Raw genomic sequence first — 9,298 nt, forward strand, 5'->3', positions numbered from 1 at the left:
GCAAAGGAACCCTGCCCACAAAACAATGAGTCCCTTTAAATGAGATTAATTAAAAACAGCGTTGAGAGAACAGTCATTGAATGAGACTCAGAGAATTCCATCCACACCTCTCTCAACAGGTATGAGGTGACAATAAAGATGATGAGCCAGTAAAAAAGGGCTTTTTTTTTTAACTGTAAGCATAGCATCTGACAAAGCCTCTTAAGCAGTGAGTAGACTGCAGTCAGAGAGTCACAGAACATCTTGAGCTGGAAGAGACCCACACAGATCATCACAAGTCCAACTCCTGACCCTGTACAGGGTCACACCATGTGCCTGAAGGAGTTTTCCAAACCTTTCTTAAGCTCTGCCAGGCTTGGTGCCATGACCACTTCCCTGGGCAGCCTGTTCCAGTGCCCAGCCATGCTGTGGGTGGAACACCTTTTCCTGTTATCCAACCTAACCCTGCCCTGATGCAACTGCAGGCCATTCTCTTGGGTCCTGCCATTGGTCATGGGAGTGAAGAGATCAGTGCCTGCCCCTCCTCTCCCCGTCATGACTGCAGTAAGGTTTCCCCTCAGTCTCTCCTCTTCTCCAGGCTGAACAGACCCAGTGGTCTCAGCTGCTCCTCAAAAGGCTTCCCCTCGATGCCCTTCACCTTCCTCATGCCCTCCTTTGGACACTCTCTAACAGCTCAATGTCTTTTTTACATTGTGACACCCAGAACTGCCCCCAGCACTTGAGCTGAGGCTGCCCCAGCCCCGACCAGAGCAGGACAATCCCCTCTCTTGCCTGGTGATGCTGTGCCTGGTGCCCCCAGGACTGGGATGTCCCTCCTGGCTGCCAGGGCATTGCTGCCTCCTCTCCAACTTGTCCTCCATCAGCACCCCCAGATCCCTTTCCATGGCACTGCTCTTCAGTTATCTATCAGGTATTTACTATTAGATATTTATCTATTGTTAGATGTGGGTCTCAGATTCAGTCAAATAAAGAAACTGAGAGTTTCTAGCCAGGCAAAAATCCTGGGAAAGTGCTGGGAAAGAATGTAAATAATTCTTTATCTCTCTTGTTTTTCACATTGTTTATAGTTAAGTTCTATCACTGTGCGTCAAGCACTCTGCACCAATGGTGTAAGTTGTTTTCACTTCAGAACCAATGGATTCTTACTAGCGGAGCTCTGTATTAAAGAGCAGTGTCTTTTGAATAAATTGGAGTTTTACTCTCAGCAGCCTTCTGAATCAGAGCCTCTTCATTCCCATCCTGCCTCAATAGCAACAGTTAGATGTTTACTATTATTAGTTATTTACTATTGTTAGATACTGATCTGTTATTAAATGCCTGTTATTAGATGTTTAGAATAGAGAATCAAAAAGATAAACATCTTGTCAAGCCTCTAAAGTGGGGAAATGATGTCTTAAGTTTTGGCTTTCATTTTTTTTTTTTTTTTTGGGCTGCCTTGGTGTGTAGCTCTGAGCTTCATATGTAATGTCAACAGGTTTTCTTCAAAGCTTAGTTAGAAAAAACCAATTCTTTTCCATCTTGAGAACCAAGGACAATTGTTACAAGCTTCAGGCCCAAAAAAGCATAAACAACAATGAATTGAAGAGAGAAAAAGAAGAAGGATGTGACTTCATAACCTAAAGCTATAACTGGGCAATTAACTCCAATATGCATATGCAGCAGAACTTATAAAAGTGAGAGACCCCGTCAGCAGTCATGCATTTTGGGACCATTTTGGTTCATCTTGGGTGCAGCCCTGGCTGGGCTCTTGTGCTGTAAATTGCATCCATTGAGGCCTAATAAATCCCTCCTTTATTCTTTAACTCTGCCCAGCCTCTGTTCCAGGTCAGCCTCTCTAGGCATCAGTTGCAGACCCCAGCCTGTCCCTACAGCCAGGGCTGCCCTATCTCAGGTGCAGACACTTCACCTAAAACCTCTCCACAGGACTGATTGATTCTGTGTGTTCTGTCAACATGAATCAAACTGGATGGGGTTATTTCATGGAGTCTGTGACTTTACATCTTTTACGTTGTTTAACTAGTGACAAAATATAACCCTTGAAATGTGAGCAAAGACCATTGCTGGAGGTGCAGTTTTATATTACACATTCTCACCAGGGAGCTACTTCTAAAGGGTGGATTCCTTTTTACTCCATCCCTAAACATTAGTTTTTCTTGCCTTTGTACCCCCTTGCAGTCCATGGTGAATTACATGGGTTTGCTGATCTGATAGAACATAAATCACAAATCCTCTCAAATAATGAGTTTCCTATCAGATCAATAAGCTGATCTAACACATCCTGAGGTCACTTGATAACTAGATCCAGCACATGGGGTGAGAAGAACCACTCCTTTAGGCTACAGTCCTCAATGATGAGGAGGGGGGAAAAATCAACAAATCCGCTAATTGACATTCTCTGGAGTCAGGATATCTCCATGCAGATGAAAGAAGCAATTAGCCTGGGTCAGAGGAAATAAGAAAGAGGAAAAAAGCTGTTGAACACAGCCTCTGCAGACAGCTCTGTTGGTAAAGTGGAGCCTCTGCTTTTCTCCAAATACAGAGCCTGATGACTGTCCAGGGCTCCCATCTGGAAGCTCCAGAGGCTGGAAGTTTTTCTGGGGGTCATTGGTACCAGTAACACAGGAGTGCTCTTCTGGTCTAGTGCAAAGCACCAATGTGAACAAGCACTGGGTCATTGGCCTGCCTGCCATCAGCACCAGATATCCTCCCACACTGTGAGATAGACAACCAAAGCCCGTGCACGCTCAGGCAGTAGAAACAGAGCACTGTCTTACAGCTTAGTAAGTTTTGCAATCTGTGCTTGACAGGAAAAGCAGTTGTTCTCATTTCAAAACTATTTTTTTATCTGCAATTAATGATTTCCAGGTCTAGCTGTGCTCTGTTTCCTTCATGGCAGTGAATCCTAATATGAGGCCGCTTTCTTTGAAACATCCAGTCAGACTAACACAAAACAAACTCCAAAGCCAAAGCGTGAGATTTGCCTTTCCCTGGCAGACAACACCAGGAAAGCAAAAGGGCTTCTTGTTCTCTGAACCAGCATCATCTTGCCAGAATCATCTTGCCCATTCAGTGCAATTTTGAACAGAGAACTTGTTTTTGCTGCAAGCCTCTTTTCAGAAACTCATTCACTGTATGCTCCATGCCATGTATATACCATGATGAGGTTACATGATCAGTCTTCCATGCTATATTTGGTACCTTCAGGTTTCTTCTACTGATCCTATGATATTCAATGTCTCAAAAAAGGTGGAAGATGCTACTTTTCAAGATGAACAGCTACTTTTCTGGAACCTTCTTTTCTTCCTTTTCACACCTTCTTGCTTAGGAAGTCCCCAAGCCTCATTATAACAAGCCCGTGGCTTTCACACTGTTAAAAATGACATTTTAAAAGCATGTTTATTGCCAGGATTAGTTTAAAATAGTATTGAGAAGGAAAGGATTTGTGAGGGAAACACGGTGATCTCAACAGCCTACTTTTCTTCTCACTGGCAGTTGACTTAAGCCAGGGTATTTCATCTTTCAAACAAGCCGTCTCATTTGAATCATCTAGAAGGAAATCATATACAGTACAACACAAATAAATCCCCCGTCTCTCAGCTGGCTTCTCTGTTTCACAGATCTCTTCAGGATTTGGTAGACTTCAGCATCTGCTTTTCTTCACATGGTTACCTTCACTGCTGCTGTCCAGTTGCACAAAAACCTGCTCTGTTTCAAACTGTAGGAGACAAAGAAGCTTTCTCTGTTCTGGAAGAATCAGAAGATGACCTGAGTTCCTCCTGAGAATTGCCTTTGTTTGTTCAGTAATTGCTTGAACAAATAGGAATGAGCTTCATGTGGAATATCTGGAAGGGCTTCACCTGTGGTTTGCATTATGCGAGATATGCAGGGCACTGTGGCTGAGAGGGCTTTATTTATATGGGCTTTTATGTGTTTTTTTTCATACCTTTACTCATTTGCATTCATTCCTTTGTTCCCCTTTTTTTTTTTTTTTTATTGTAGTGTGGCTAGTAAGAATTTGCAGTATGTTTGTATTTAATACCAACTGTATTACGAATTTTAAGCAATTCCCATTAAACTTTCAGCAACTGACAGTCTTTTTTCAAAGTAGGGTGAAATAATACTGTGTTTCACCCTTGAGATTTTACTAGGCACCCTTGTTGCAATCTAGATGACATTTTCCATAATATCATTATGCTGTGGATACCTTGGCCATGAAGTGCTTTAAGTGATACTATTTTTGTAAGCCATTTAACGTCTTAATCAAATCATGGGCCATTTTCTGTAATTACCACAGTTGGTGTAGTACGTGTGTCAGTCTTTATGGACTAGACATAAGATTACCAGTGATGTTCTTTAATAGTGTTACAGCGGAACAACAAGAAAAGTAATCTATTTTTAGCCTGTAATTTTCCCAGCATCATAACCAAATCCAAGCTATATCTTAACTCGTTGATCTAAAATTCCCTTGACTATATTTAGATACGGGCTGGTATCTGTTTCAAGGCTTGTTTTGCTGTTAACAGCACTCCCTTTTTATCATCTTAGCAGGTTCTTTCTGGCCTCGAAATTCTATTCTTATTTTGTTGTAGTTTTGTGTATTTCAGCTTTCCTGTGCACCTTTCTTTCATTTTGTCTTCATGAACTGCTGTTCTTCTATAGTTTCAGCTCTCCCAATGGGAGGTAAGACTGAGTTTTGTTCTTTCACATTTGTTTCCTTTACATCTGATTTACATTTTACTCACAGTAAGAATATTTTGTTCACTGCATGACATGAGTTTACCTCATGCCTAATAGTTATTTAACTGAAAAAAAAAATGTTACTGAGACTTGGCTTGCAAAACAGCGTCCAGCTCAAACTCATTGAATTTCAGGTACTGGGACTGGATTTTCCTGACAAAAGGAAGGCGTTTTCCAAGGCCTCACTTACAACAGCAGTGGGCTAGTCAATGTATTTAATATAAACTGTGGAGCAGTATTGTAAATGTGGGTGAATTTAATGGGAAGAAATGAAAATGTTTGACTAAATTCAGAAGGCTGAATTATTTTTTTATTATAACTATGCTAAAATACATCAATATACTATATAAAAGGAGGATACTAAAACTACATACAACTTTCTTTGACCATATCTCTAACTTTCACACAACTCGTGACCCTCTCTGGAGAGTCCAGCCACAGGTGGGTTGGATTGGCCATCAGGCTCAAACAATCCTCACCAGAATCCAACCAAGCAATCACCCCAGGTAAACAATTCTCCAAACATATTCCACATGGGAAAAACAAGGAGCAGAAATAGAAATTGTTTTCTCTTTCATTTCTCTCTGTGCACCTCTATAAAAAAAAATCCTAAAAAAGAAAGAAATGTGCTTACCACAGAGCAGTTCTTATTCTGATGTAGGGACCTGTGTCTGCTCACTTGAGTCCTACCGTGAGCTGTTCTGCTGCAGTGACTCTCTTACAGTGCTGGGATTCCTTCCCAGGCAGGAGGAGAGGCCTTGACTGCAAACTGCTGTAGTCAGAGGAGATAAATCCCACCTGAAACAGAGCTGCCATTTGGACAGTTCCCACAAAGAACCTCCCATACAGGCTATTTATTTTAAAGACAATTGTAGTCACTCGTGGGAAGCTTTTACAAGATGTTTTTATTCTTGTAAATTCAACGGTGCGTTTTCTTCTGATCAGTTTCTTCCCCTGCTTCATGAAACTTCATGCTGGTTGATTGCAGTTTTTAGTCTTCACCTCTGACTATTCAGACCTGTTCTGCTTCTTCATTTTGCGATGAGGTTCTGTAACATCAGCTGTTTTCATTTTCAAAACTTGTAATCAGATCTAGCTCTGTTCTGCAGCCAATTCTCACAGTCTTTAGCAAGCTAAAGCTGTGTGCTTCTAGCAACCCTTTTCTGAGGGTTTCTTGGTCCCTATTCTGACTCAGATTTGATTTTGAAAATTACATGATCAACAGGACTTCCAAGCATTATAAATATCTGGAAAGATTTCCTCTTGGTTTCAGTTATACAGTGGCCATGTCTCAAATATTTCAGTCTTTCCTAGAGCACAGTATTTTCTCAAATCTCTACAGCACAGGATTTCTCATTTGCAATCTGGTGCTTCTGGTCCTGCAGTACTCAGAATTACCTTAATTCATCTTTCTTTTCATCAGCCCTGTCTCCTTTTTAAAGAAAAACTGTGTTATTTTATTGAATCTACTTCAACCATATCCTCCATTTCAGGAGAATTTAATAAGCTTTGAAATTTATTATTTTTTTTTAGTTTCTCCTCCACAGTGTTCTCTCCTTACCACTCCTTCTGGTCTTTTTTTTCCTCCATGTCAGCTTTTGTTTGTACTCTTCTGCATGTTAAGTTGCACCAAAGAAAACACCAGATTAGTGATAAAAAAGGCATCTCTCGTACAAAAAAAGGTGCACACACACACACATATATATATATATATATGTGTGTGTGTGTAAATAAATATATAAAAATACATAAATATATATATAGAAATATGTATAAATATATATATATATATATATATATATATATATATATATATATATATATATGTTACAAAGGTACAAGAGAGGAAGGAATTTGTGAAGGAGAAGCTAAAAATGTTCCACTGAGCCAGTTTCTGTCACCAAGTCTCAGTGACAGCAGTTGCTGAACTGGGGAGTGTTCCAGCCTCTAAGGCAATGGGTCACTTTGCTATAGCCAGAAACCCACTGACATTTGTCTTGCTATCATCTCAGTTCCTCATCTGTGCTTGGTTTTATGCTTGTAGTTCTGTCATACTTTATTTTTTCTCATCTCCTATTGCCATTCAAATGGTTTCCAACCTTCATTTTTATTTTTGTGGATTTCTCTTCTCCAGGGGAGGCAGGAGCCCTGTGTGGCAGGATTGTATTAGCTGAAAACAAGGTTATCTTTCACTGAACTCTTAGTGGTTCACACATCACACACAGGCTGTAACTCCCTGGTTTAATAATGCTGTTAATGCATCTCCTTTTTTCCCCAGCCATTTCCATTTGTCCCAGCTTGTAGCAAAGGTTAAGCCAGCTTGATTTGTAGTAGTTTCCTTTTATCCTTATGCTTTTAGGTTTTTTTGTAGTTATATTTTCTGTATTGTGGAATTTTCACCTCAAAATTTTTTATACGGATTTCTGCATATGTAGAATATCTTGTTTTTCCTAATCTAAACAATTGAATGATCTGATTTTGTTTCCTTTCTGTCTTGTTCTGCTGCTTTCACCAGCTTTTACTTTCTCATTTTGTCTTCCTTTCATAACGTCTTTTTTATCTTCCTCTGAAAGAAGGCCATTCTGCCTTGAACCCTACTTCCTCCTCGTTATCTTTGCCTTTCCTGGCGTTCCCCTTTTAACTCAATCTCTCTCTTCCTCCATTTACACTTCTGCTCGTTCTCCAGAGGAGAGGAACAGGTAAAAATGAACTGTTCCCTGTGCCTGGCTTCCCCCAAAGGCTGCATCTTCTCTCCAAGGCTGGCTGTGCACCTGTCCTCTCTTGTGATAATTTCTGCTCCTCCAGCTGGTCCCCAGAGGACCCAGATTCGTGCTGTGAATAACGAGGCTTCCCTCCCTCCAGTCTGTTCTGACTATCACTTTTTTTTTTCTCCCTGCCCACTCATTTTCTATGTTTAATGTCCATGTGACACCATTCTTCTCTCCCTTGTACCCAGCCTTCAGTTACAACTGGCTCCTGCCTTTCCATTTTTGCTTCCCAGAGCTGATGATTTCATTTTCTGCACTGAAATCTCTGCTCCTTGCTAGATCACCTGCTTTATTTCTCCTGATAAGCCCTGTTTGTTTTGCTTTCTTCATGATTCTTCAGCATGCTCATGTTAATTCCATCAACCAAGCTACTGAGAACATTAAACATGCAAGTTTTTTAATTTTTCAGGTTTTAGAGAGGTCAAGGAGGCATGTGTCAGAACTGCAAGTTGAAGAGGTTAACTTCTCCAAGCTTTGCTTTTACTTCTAAAACATCATGAAACAAAAAAAAAAAAAAAAAAAAAAAAAAAGGTGCTATTGTCATAGTAAGAAGAGTATAAGAAAATCTCTGTGAGGTCAGGCTGCTGCTTGTAAAAAAAAATATAGGCCAGCAGCACTCTGAAACAGAAAGAAATTAAGTAATCCTGAATCTTTGGAAATGACGGAGAAAGAAATTCCTCAGCAAGGGCAGGGGGAAGGGCTTTTAAATAACAAAGACAACTTGCAGAGGGGATTGCAAAAGCTCTGACAAATGAAGCAACGTTGCTGAATGAAAACCAGGAGTGAGCAGCAGCATGCCAGAGGCCCAAGGGCTGCTGGTGCTTCACCAGGAGCTGCAGCAGAGGAGCTCCCTGCCACATGGCCACCCTGCTAGAGGAGTTGTGCAAACCCTCCTGGGTGTGTTCACCTGCCTGCAAAGGAGCCCTAAAACTTACCAGATAGATGCCCTAATGTGTGTGGTAGGAGATGGGACAATGCAATTGTTACCATCTGTGTGTCCTTTTATTTATTAATGCGAGGAAAGGAATGGGTTTGCAGAGAAAAGGATGTGCTTGATTTCTTCTTGATGATAGGCAGAGTTTGTGTCTAGCACCACTTACAAAGATTGCCTGTTGCAACAGAAAAACAAGCAGGAGAAAGGGTGGTTTTTTTTAACAAGAGTGGCTCAGTTTATGTGATTGTGAAAGAAAATGCTTTACCAGTCCAGCTATCCCAGGGAACAATTTCTTCCATGTTGTTGACCACCAGTGAAAAGATCATGTAAACCAGCAGCGCTGTTTATACCACCAGCAGAAGAGACAACATTTCCAGTAATACTATGAGGTAAAAAAGTAGAAGTGAAAGAAATGAGAATGTCAGATTTCCACTGTAATAATTGTAATGCAACAGAAATGCTCACAGCAGAATACCTTTATGAAAGAGAGGAATAATGAACTGTAGAAAAGGCTGGGGTTGTAGGCTGCATCCAGCACAAGAAGAAAGATAGAAAAACAGAAAGAAAGAAAGAGAGAGAGAGCAAGAGGAAGGGAGGGAGGGAGGGCAACTGTGTGTAACCAAATTTCACAGACATGCTAAAAAATAGCTTAAAAAATAACTAAATATCCTAGAAACCACCCAAAGGGGACTGAAATCAAGATGCTTCCATGTTCCCACAGGAGATGACATAATAGGATAGACATCATATTAAAGTAAAGTAAAAGTAAAGTAAAATCTAAATGGCTGAAAATTCAAATTGTTTCTGGAATGGTAGTTCAAGGGACAGTTGCTCCAAAAGGGTGCAAATGTGTCAGTCA

This window comes from Lonchura striata, chromosome 5, assembly GCF_046129695.1.
Source record: "Lonchura striata isolate bLonStr1 chromosome 5, bLonStr1.mat, whole genome shotgun sequence".
Classification (NCBI taxonomy): domain Eukaryota; kingdom Metazoa; phylum Chordata; class Aves; order Passeriformes; family Estrildidae; genus Lonchura; species Lonchura striata.